We start from the raw sequence: 9,765 nt of genomic DNA, 5'->3' as shown, positions 1-9,765 counted from the left end.
CATCAGTTTATAAAGGTTCTTGAAAGCAAGCTTTTTTCTGTTTGTTTGTTTCCTACACTGATGTGTCTTCACATCTAGAACAGTGCCTAGCACACAGTCACTCAAAAAATATTTCTCGAAAGAATGAAGTAATATTTGCCTTTTAATGACAACCAGCTCTTGGGACACATTGTTCTGATATCCATATTTTATTGAAGTTTTGTGACTGGGGTATTTTTCCCAACTTCCTATATATCTTAAACTAACACTTTTCCCTCAAAATTTCTAAGTTGGAAAAAATAAACTCAGAGACAAGTGACACAAAGTGAGCATAATGACCAGTGCTTTGGCCCCCCAAGAGGAGAAAATTCCAGGGAACAAGACAGAGTAAAAGGAATGGGACCAAAATGTATGCAAACATGGAGGTATGGAGCTGTGGTAGGCAGCTGCTACAATGACTTCCAGGGATCCTTGCCTCCTCGGATTCAACAGAAATCTCCTTCCCCTCAATTTGGGCTGGACCTAGTAACTCACTTTTAACAAATAGAATAGAGCAAAAGGGGTGGCATGTCATCTCCAAGATTTGGCTGCCAGGTGATCTACTGTCTATGTTGCTCAACCTGTCTTCTCTCTCATCTTCTCACTCTGCTGAAGCAAAATGCCACATGATGAGCTGTTGCATGCAAAGGCCCAGATGACAAGGAAATAAGCCTCCACCAACAGGCAGTCCGTCTGGAATGTAGCAAAATGGTACTGAGGGACCTATCTGCAGGGCTGGAAGTAGAGACACAGATGTAGAAAATGGATTTATGGACACAGCTGAGGGGGAAGGAGAGAGTGGGATGAACTGAGAGAGTAGCGCTAATGTATACACAGTATAATGAATCAACTAGACAGCTAGTGGGAAGCTGTGGCAGAGCAGAGGGGGCTCAATTCAGTGTTCTGTGATGACCTAGAGGGGTGGGATGGCGGAGGGAAGGAGGCTCAAGGGGGAAGGGACATATGGATATACATAGCGTAAACATATGGGATACACACACACACACACACACACACACACCCCTGTGATTCACTTTGTTGAACAGCAGAAACACATTATAAAGCAACTATAAATAAATAAATAAATACTAATAAATAGGCAGTCTGATACGGCTTTCAGTCTGACTGCCTATGAGAAGGTGAATCCTTCCAATGGCCAGAGGAAGCCTGGAAGCACACACTTTACACTTTGGAGAAGCCTTGAGAAGACGGCTGCCCTGGCCAATACCTTGGCTGGCTGCAGCCTGAGAGACCCTGAGCCAGAGGACCTAGTGAAGTCATTCCTAGTTTTCTGATCCACAGAAACTGAGATAACTATTAAAATGTTATTTTAAAGCCTAAGTTTTGAGGGCACTCTGTTATTAATCCATAAATAATAAATACAATGGACATACAGTAAAAGGTATGATTGCATATATGACTGCCTTTTTAAAGGAAATGTGAAGCATTGATAATAAATTAGTGATAGTTTTCAGTGAGGACCTATATCCAGAGTGAAGAAGAGAAATGAAGTGAAAGTTGCTCAGTTGTGTCCAACTCTTTGCGACCCCATGGACTATATAGTCCATGGAATTCTCCAGGTCAGAATACTGGAGTGGGAAGCCATTCCCTTCTCCAGGGAATCTCCCCAACCCAGGGATCGGACCCAGGTCTCCCACATTGCAGGCGGAATAGCATTTAGCAAACTAGTTGTATTTATTCATCCATACCAGAACTATTATATTTAGAAGCAACTCAGCGACAGGCAGAATTCAAGATGAAAATAATACCTACTTTAATAGAGTTTATAATCCAGCATTGGGTGAGAGTGATGACGACAAACATCAAGTCCAGAAACTCATGATTAATAATTTTGAGCAAAATAAAACTGAGTTACAATCTGTAGACACCCTGGCCATGGGAGTGAAGCATCTCTTTTGAAAGCTTCTTGCAATCTGTAACCACTGAGTTGAATTCACACCAATGAGAATTCACACTGATTTGGCCATGGGAAAATCTGTGGGCCGAGCACTGTAGACAGAAAGAATGGCCAGTGATAAGCTAGGAATAAGAAGATTATAAGCTAGAGGGTGGATCATGTAGAGTGTTTGAATTTTATTCTAAAGGCAGTAGAAAGCCTTTTATAGAGTTTAAACAGAGAGTAGAACATTGCATTTTACATGTTTAGATGGTCACTCTGGCTTCTCTAAAAAAAAAACAAAAAAGAGTTGTGGTGGATAGGAGATTAGGGAAAGGGAGAAAGTTAGGAGACAATACAGGGTTACATAGTTTATTGGCCATGGAGCACCGAGCCAACAAGTTGTTGTATGAGAAGAGGCTGTGAGGCTATAGCAGGTTCACAAGCCGGTCTTAATGTCTTGTCAACATAATCTGAATGACTGGCAAATTGGTTTGTGCATGGAGTGATGTTAGGGAAATAAAAAGAAGTCACATTTGCAGGCAACTCATCTGTTCTGGGGACACCGTTAAGTTTACTTCCGCTAATCAAAAGAACACTTAAAGATACATTAGACTTGGTATTTTGTGCAAGTAACAACTCCTCATTGCTCAAGAAGAAAATGCAACTTTGATGTTTTTAAAACAGCTGTTAGCATTTTTATGTGTATGTTCTTAAGTAAGATTTTTATGACCTTGAAGACTAGCCTCACAGCACTATAAACCAATTAAATGTTAAACATAGTGTCTCTCAACCTTGGTAGTAAGTATTCCACATAGAAACGACTTTTTAACTGCCTTTATGCTAATTAGGATTCTAAGTAAAAAACAAATTACGAGAAGAGATATACTCTGTTGACTGGCCTTATCAACTGCCATGAAAAAGAAAGAAAATGATCAAATGTGGCATGGGATGGGAAAGTTGAAATGCTTACAGCTGTTACTTTGACAAACTGCTAACTTGATGCTGACTCATAGTCCAATGGGTTATGGAAAACTAAAGAGACCATAAAAGAGAGGCAAAGTAGGAAGTGGGTATGGACTTTACAAAGAAAGTTACAAAGAAGAGAATAAAAGATGTAATTTAATTAAAAACTATTTGGGAGAACTTCCCTGGTGCTCCAGTGGCTAAGGCTCCGTGCTCCCAATGCAGGGGGCCCTGGTTCAATTCCAGGTCAGGGAGCTAGATTCCACATGCCATAACTAACACTCGGTGTAGACAAGTAAATAAAAAGATATCTTTAAAAATTATTTTTGAACCCAATAGAAAATAAGCCACTTATATTTGACCACTAAAAGAACTATTTTAAGGAGTAGGAAATTGCAACTCGCTCCAGTATTCTTGCCTGGGAAATCCCATGGCCAGAGGAGCCTGGTGGGCTACAGTCCACAGGGTTGCAAAGAGTCGGACGCAACTGAGTGGTTAAACAACAATGATCCTAGTTACTACCTGAATCCCTGAGGGCAACCACAATGCTGACTTCTAACCTTTATAGAATATCTCTTCCTGTCTTATAAAGGAGTCATAGAGTATATTACTCTTTTATATCTGTCTTCTTTTATTCAATATTACTTATGTGTTGCAAACGGCAACACATTCTCATCGTTGTATAGTATTTTATGAGTGTATCACAATGTATTAATTCATTCCATTGTTGACAGATATTTGGATTACTTCCAGATTTTTGTATTATAAATGACAACACCTGCCCTACCCCAGCCTGCATGCTTAGTCACTCAGTCATGTCTGGCTCTTTGCAACCCCATGGACTGTAGCCTGCCAGGTTCCTCTGTCAGTGGGATTCTCCAGGCAAGAATACTGGAGTGGGTTGCCATTTCCTCCTCTGGGGGGTCATCCTAACCCAGGGATTGAACCCCGGTCTCTTACAATGCAGGCAGATTCTTTACTGTCTGAGCTACCAGGAAAGCTCAGCCACTTCCAGATTTGGTTATTATAAATAGTGCTGTGATGGATATGCTTAGACTCATGCTTCTCTGGAGCATATATGTGAGCGTGGAGGAGTTGGATCATAGAGTGCACATATGTTCAGTTTTAAGAGACAATGCTAAACTATTTTCCCAAGTACCTATACCAACGAACACTCTGACCAGCAGTATCTGAAAATTCCAGTTGCTCCACATTCTTGACATTGTCAGGTTATTTTTTAAATTAATTTAAATTAAATGGAATATAATTGCTTTACAATATTGTGCTAGTTTCTGCCATACATCAACATGAATCACCCATAGGTACACATATGCCCCCTCCTTCTTGAAGCTCCCTCCCTACCTCCGCACCCCTCTAGGTTGTCACAGAGCACGAGGTTGAGCTCCCATACAGCAACTTCCCACTGGCTCTATTTCACATATGGTAATGCATATGTTTCCATACTACTGTCTCAATTCATCTCTCCCTCTCCTTCCAAATAGTTGTGAATAGAAGAGAAGCGAAAAGCAAAGGAGAAAAGGAAAGGCAGACCCATTGGAATGCAGAGTTCCAAAGAATAGCAAGGAGAGATAAGAAAGTCTTCCTCAGCGATCAGTGCAAAGAAAGAGAGAAAACAACACAATGGGAAAGACTAGAGATCTCTTCAAGAAAATTAGAGATACCAGGGAACATTTCATGCAAAGATGGGCTCAATAAAGGACAGAAATGGTATGGACCTAACAGAAGCAGAAGATATTAAGAAGAGGTGGCAAGAATACACAGAACAACTATACAAAAAACACCTTCATGACCCAGATAATCACGATGGTGAGATCACTCACCTAGAGCCAGACATCCTGGAATGCAAAGTCAAGTGGGCCTTATGAAGTATCACTACGAACAAAGCTAGTGGAGGTGATGAATTCCAGCTGAGCTATTTCAAATCCTGAAAGATGATGCTGTGCAAGTGCTGCACTCAATATGCCAGCAAATCTGGAAAACTCAGCAGTGGCCACAGGACTGGAAAAGGTCAGTTTTCATTCCAATCCCCACAAAAGGGCAATACCAAAGAATGTTCAAACTACTGCACAATTGCACTCATCTCACACGCTAGCAAAGCAATGCTCAAAATTCTCCAAGGCAGGCTTCAACAGTATGTGAACCAAGAACTTCCAGATGTATAAGCTAGATTTAGAAAAGGCAGAGGAACCAGAGATCAAATTGCCAACATCCATTGGATCCTAGAAAAAGCAAGAGTTCCAGAAAAGCATCTACTTCTGCTTTATTGACTATGCCAAAGTCTTTGACTGTGTGGATCACAACAAACTGTGGAAAATTCTTCAAGAGATGGGAATACCAGACCACCACACCTGCCTCTTGAGAAATCTGTATGCCGGTCAAGAAGTGACAATTAGAACTGGACATGAAACAGCAGACTGGTTCCAAATCAGGAAAGGAGTATGTCAGGGCTGTATATTGTCACCCTGCTTATTTAACTTATATGCAGAGTACATCAGGCAAAATGCCAGGCACGATGAAGCACAAGCTGGAATCAAGAATGCTGGGAGAAATATCAATAACCTCAGATATTCAGATGACACCATCCTTATGGCAGAAAGTGAAGAAGAACTAAAGAGCCTCTTGATGAAAGTGAAAGAGGAGAGTGAAAAAGTTGTTTTAAAACTCAACATTCATAAAACTAAGATCATGGCACCTGGTCCCATCATTTCATGGCTAATAGATGGGGAAACAGTGAGAGATTTTATTTTGGGGGGCTCTAAAATCACTGCAGATGATGGCTGCAGTCATGAAATTAAAAGACGCTTGCTCCTTGGAAGAAAAGTTATGACCAACAAGATAGTATATTAAAAAGCAGAGACCTTACTTTGCCAACAAAAGTCCGTCTAGTCAAAGCTATGCTATTTCCTATAGTCATGTGTGGATGTGAGAGCTGGACTATAAAGAAAGCTGAGCACTGAAGAATTGATGCTTTTGAACTGTGGTGTTGGAGAAGACTCTTGAGAGTCCCTTGGACAGCAAGGAGATGAAACCAGTCCATCCTAAAGGAAATCAGTCCTGAATATTCATTGGAAGGACTGATGCTGAAGCTGAAACTCCAATACTTTGGCTACCTGATGCGAAGAGCTGACTCATTTGAAAAGACCCTGATGCCTGGAAAGATTGAAGGAGGGAGGAGAAGGGGACAACAGAATTGAGATGGTTGGATGGCATCACCGACTCTATGGACATGAGTTTGAGTAAACTCTGGGAGTTGGCAATGGACAGTGAGGCCTGGCATGCTGCAGTCCATGGAGTCACAAAGAGTAGGACACAACTGAGAGACTGAACTGAACTGAACTCTCCTTCCCCCACTGTGTCCACAAGTCTGTTATGCCTGTCTCTACAGTCTATTCCTGCCCTGCAAATAGCTTCATCAGTACCATCTTTCTAGATTCCATATATATGCATTAATATATGATATTTGTTTCTCTCTTTCTGACTTACTTCACTCTGTGTAATAGGGTCTAGGTTCCTCCACTAGGCTTTTACATTTTAGTCAAGCTAATAGGAAACGGAAAAAAATTATTTTATGTTTGGCACAACTGATGAACTGTAAGAAATGAGACTAGAGTTCACCTTGCTCCGAGGATAATTTCTCTTTAAAGAATCCAAGAATGATGACATTCAGTCCATGGAAAAGTAAATACTAGTTGATGGAAGAGTTAATAACGTTTTCATCACCATGATTAAGTTTTTGCTATTTACCTTTCACAATCTTTACATGAAGCATGAAATCCTTAAATAGGGCTACAAATTGGAATGGAAACTTTAGGCAGCCTTGACAATGTAAAATAAAGGAAAAGCTGATGATAGGTGAGAAGTGGAAAAAAAAAACAGAAGAAAGGGGGGATATATTCATCTCACAATGTAGAAAGTAGAAAGATGACAGTTAAAACTTGATAGGGCATTACATAGAGATTAAGGTGCCTTATTGAAAGCTGCAAAAGCAAACAATAAAAACAATAATAATAATATGGGGAATTTATGGAGAAAGTGGAGTTTTATGTATATTATTGAAAGTTATAATAGCAATCAATAGGAAATCATACAGTTTGCATAATTAATAAAAAACAGAAGTAAGAGATAGGGAATTATTGTTAATATTATTGAATAAAATCTACATTTTCATAGAAAGTTGTAAATAGACATAATTTAAAGTTGATAAAGCAAGAACAGATGCATAAGCATATTATTTAGACTTACTAAGATAAACACCCAAAGAACTAAAAAAGGTTAAAGAGGTTGCACCTGGATAATGGCCCTGAAGATGTGACAAGCAAGGCCTAGAGATGGTTGTTTTTCATTGTAAAGTTTTCTGTACAACTTAATTGTTCACTACCATCTGTATGTATTGGGTTGGCCGAAAAGTTCATTCAGGTTTCCATAAGCTGTTCCCCAATTAACTTTTTGGCCAACCCAATGTTACTTAGCTATAAAAGAATGAAGTTTCAAAAGTAAGATTTTTTGGGGAGATGATGAAGTATAATCCTCTTGCTGTGAGTGATTTCAGCTTTTACTTTGGAGAGAGAAGAAATAAAAGAGAGAATCTTAAATGAGAATGAATATGCATTATGGGATCCAGAAATTGGGATGCCAGAAAAGAAAATTGAGGAAGATAAGGGGAAAAAAAGGATCACTATCAGGTTGAAAATAAATGGTAAACAAAGATTCTTATTTTACTTAGAATGTTTCCTTCAAAATTCCATCTGATTTGAAATAATTCATGGTTTGAAAACTTGGGTAACCGATCCAGAAATGCTGGTATTAATAGAATGGGCTGACTTTTCAATCTCTCACCTTCCTAGGTCAATTCATGGTTTACACTATTTCCAAATAAATTCTAATGTCAATCTGATCTTATCACGTCCTCCTCAAAGCCTCCAGTGCCTCCTCAATACCTATTCAGTTAACTATTACATCCTCACCTTGATATTCTGGGCCCTGAATAATACGGATTCAACATCTAAGTTGCCTATGGTTACACTACTGGTAAGCGTTAACGTGGAAATTTAAATAGAAGCAGCATTGCCTTTGAAGCCTACGCTCTTTCATCCAATATACACAGGCTCTCATGTGAAACTCACATGTGCACGTATAAATCCATGTAACAATGGTCGTGGCAGGCCTGCCGTGAGGGGCGGGGCAGGAAGCGCCTGGGGGCGGCAGAGCCCACGTCGGCCGTGAGGCGCTCGGGCTGCCGCCCCAGTGACGGCCTGTCTTTCGGCCGCTACTACGGGCCTGGGGGTGGAGATGTGCCTGTGCACCCGCCTCCGCCCATCTACCCCCTGGCGCCCCGAGCCTCCCCAGCCTCCCATTTCCTGGCGGCAGGAGCAGCCACCATATCCTAGTTACAATTCTAACTATTGGAATTCTGCTGCCCGACCTGAGGCTCCTTACCCAAGTACCGGAAATGCAAACTTCTGGTTTGAATTCTAGACTTTGAATTCTTATACAAATGGGGGATATGGCCCACCACACCCCACTGGCCCGGGGAGATATACTGCCTCATACCCGGGGCCTATTACACACCTGGGTATGCTCAGACCAGTTACTCCACAGAGGTGCCAAGCACTTACCCTTCACCTGGCAACAGCCCAACGCCAGTCTCCTGTTGGATGTACCCCCAGCAGGACTACCAGACTGAAGCACCCCCTCTTAGGGGGCAGGTTCCAGGATATCCTGCTTCACAGAACCCTGGAATGAGTGTACCCCATTACCCTTATGGGGATGGTAATACCACAACCTGATAGTGTTCCACAGCCAGGACCAACCGCGCGACCCCAGGAGGACTCATGGGCTCCTCCAGGTGTTTATGAAATGGGAACCCGGTACCCCTGGCCTTCAGCTGCACCCTCAGCATCACTGGGGGGTCTCTACAGGAACGAAAGCACTTCATCATGGCCTAGCAGTGGCTCTTCTCAGCCACCTCCTTCACCGCCACCCCCACAGCCTAAGGACTCCTCCTATGCCTACAGCCAAGCAGATCTAGGCATGAGCCGGCACAACTTTCCTTGCAGTGTCCATCAGCATGAGTCCTTGGGATCAGGGAAGGATGACAGTTCAGAGCTTTTGGATTCCCAGGTCCAGTCTAGTGCTGAGCCTCATCTGTACGGTAATGCCACTCACAAACATCCCAGCGCTCAAGACCAGGGTAATCATCTTGCTGAAGAGTGTTTATCTTTAGATGAAGGGACTCCCCCAAGGATGAAAAAAACCATACATGTGCGGGAGAAGGTCCAGTATCTTGAGCAAGAAGTAGAAGAGTTTGTAGGACAAAAGACAAAGCATACTGGCTTCTGGAAGAGATGCTAACCAAGGAACTTCTGGAACCAGATTCAGTTGAAACTGGGGGCCAGGACTCCATCTGGCAGGCCAGGAAAGAGGTGGTTTGTAAAATCCAGGCCACACTGGAAAAATTGGCAAAGAAGGGATTATGAAGCGATTTAGAACAAAGGGGAAGCCTGTTACTAACTCGACCAAAGAACTCTTGATTTTGGTTAATTACCCTCTTTTTGAAATGCCTGTTGACGATAAGAAGCAATACATTCCAACTTTCCTTTGATAGAAAGCCTGAAAAACTGGTAAAGGACTTGGAAGAACAGTTGGGTTATGAGTTGTTTACAGACCAATGAATGTAATAGGGAGCTCTCGGGTTATCAGTATTGCCAAGTAGACTTGCCCAGTAAGAAATACATGGGTGTTGGCAAGCTGCTTTTTATCAGCAGGAGGGGAATTCACCTTATGGAACAGGCTCCTCAGAAACCTACAGGATAAGAACTGGATGTTCTTTGGACAGGCTCTGTTTTTTTTAAACATCTGGCTTA

General features: G+C 41.8%; 1 pseudogene; it reads left to right on the top strand.

Moving 5' to 3' along the window:
* Positions 1 to 398: 398 nt before the first annotated feature.
* Positions 399 to 9,378, top strand: LOC110123270 (BAG family molecular chaperone regulator 4 pseudogene; annotated as a pseudogene).
* Positions 9,379 to 9,765: the final 387 nt, after the last annotated feature.

This window comes from Odocoileus virginianus, chromosome X (assembly GCF_023699985.2).
Source record: "Odocoileus virginianus isolate 20LAN1187 ecotype Illinois chromosome X, Ovbor_1.2, whole genome shotgun sequence".
NCBI lineage: Eukaryota > Metazoa > Chordata > Mammalia > Artiodactyla > Cervidae > Odocoileus > Odocoileus virginianus.
This window is presented reverse-complemented; position numbering and strand designations above follow the sequence as displayed.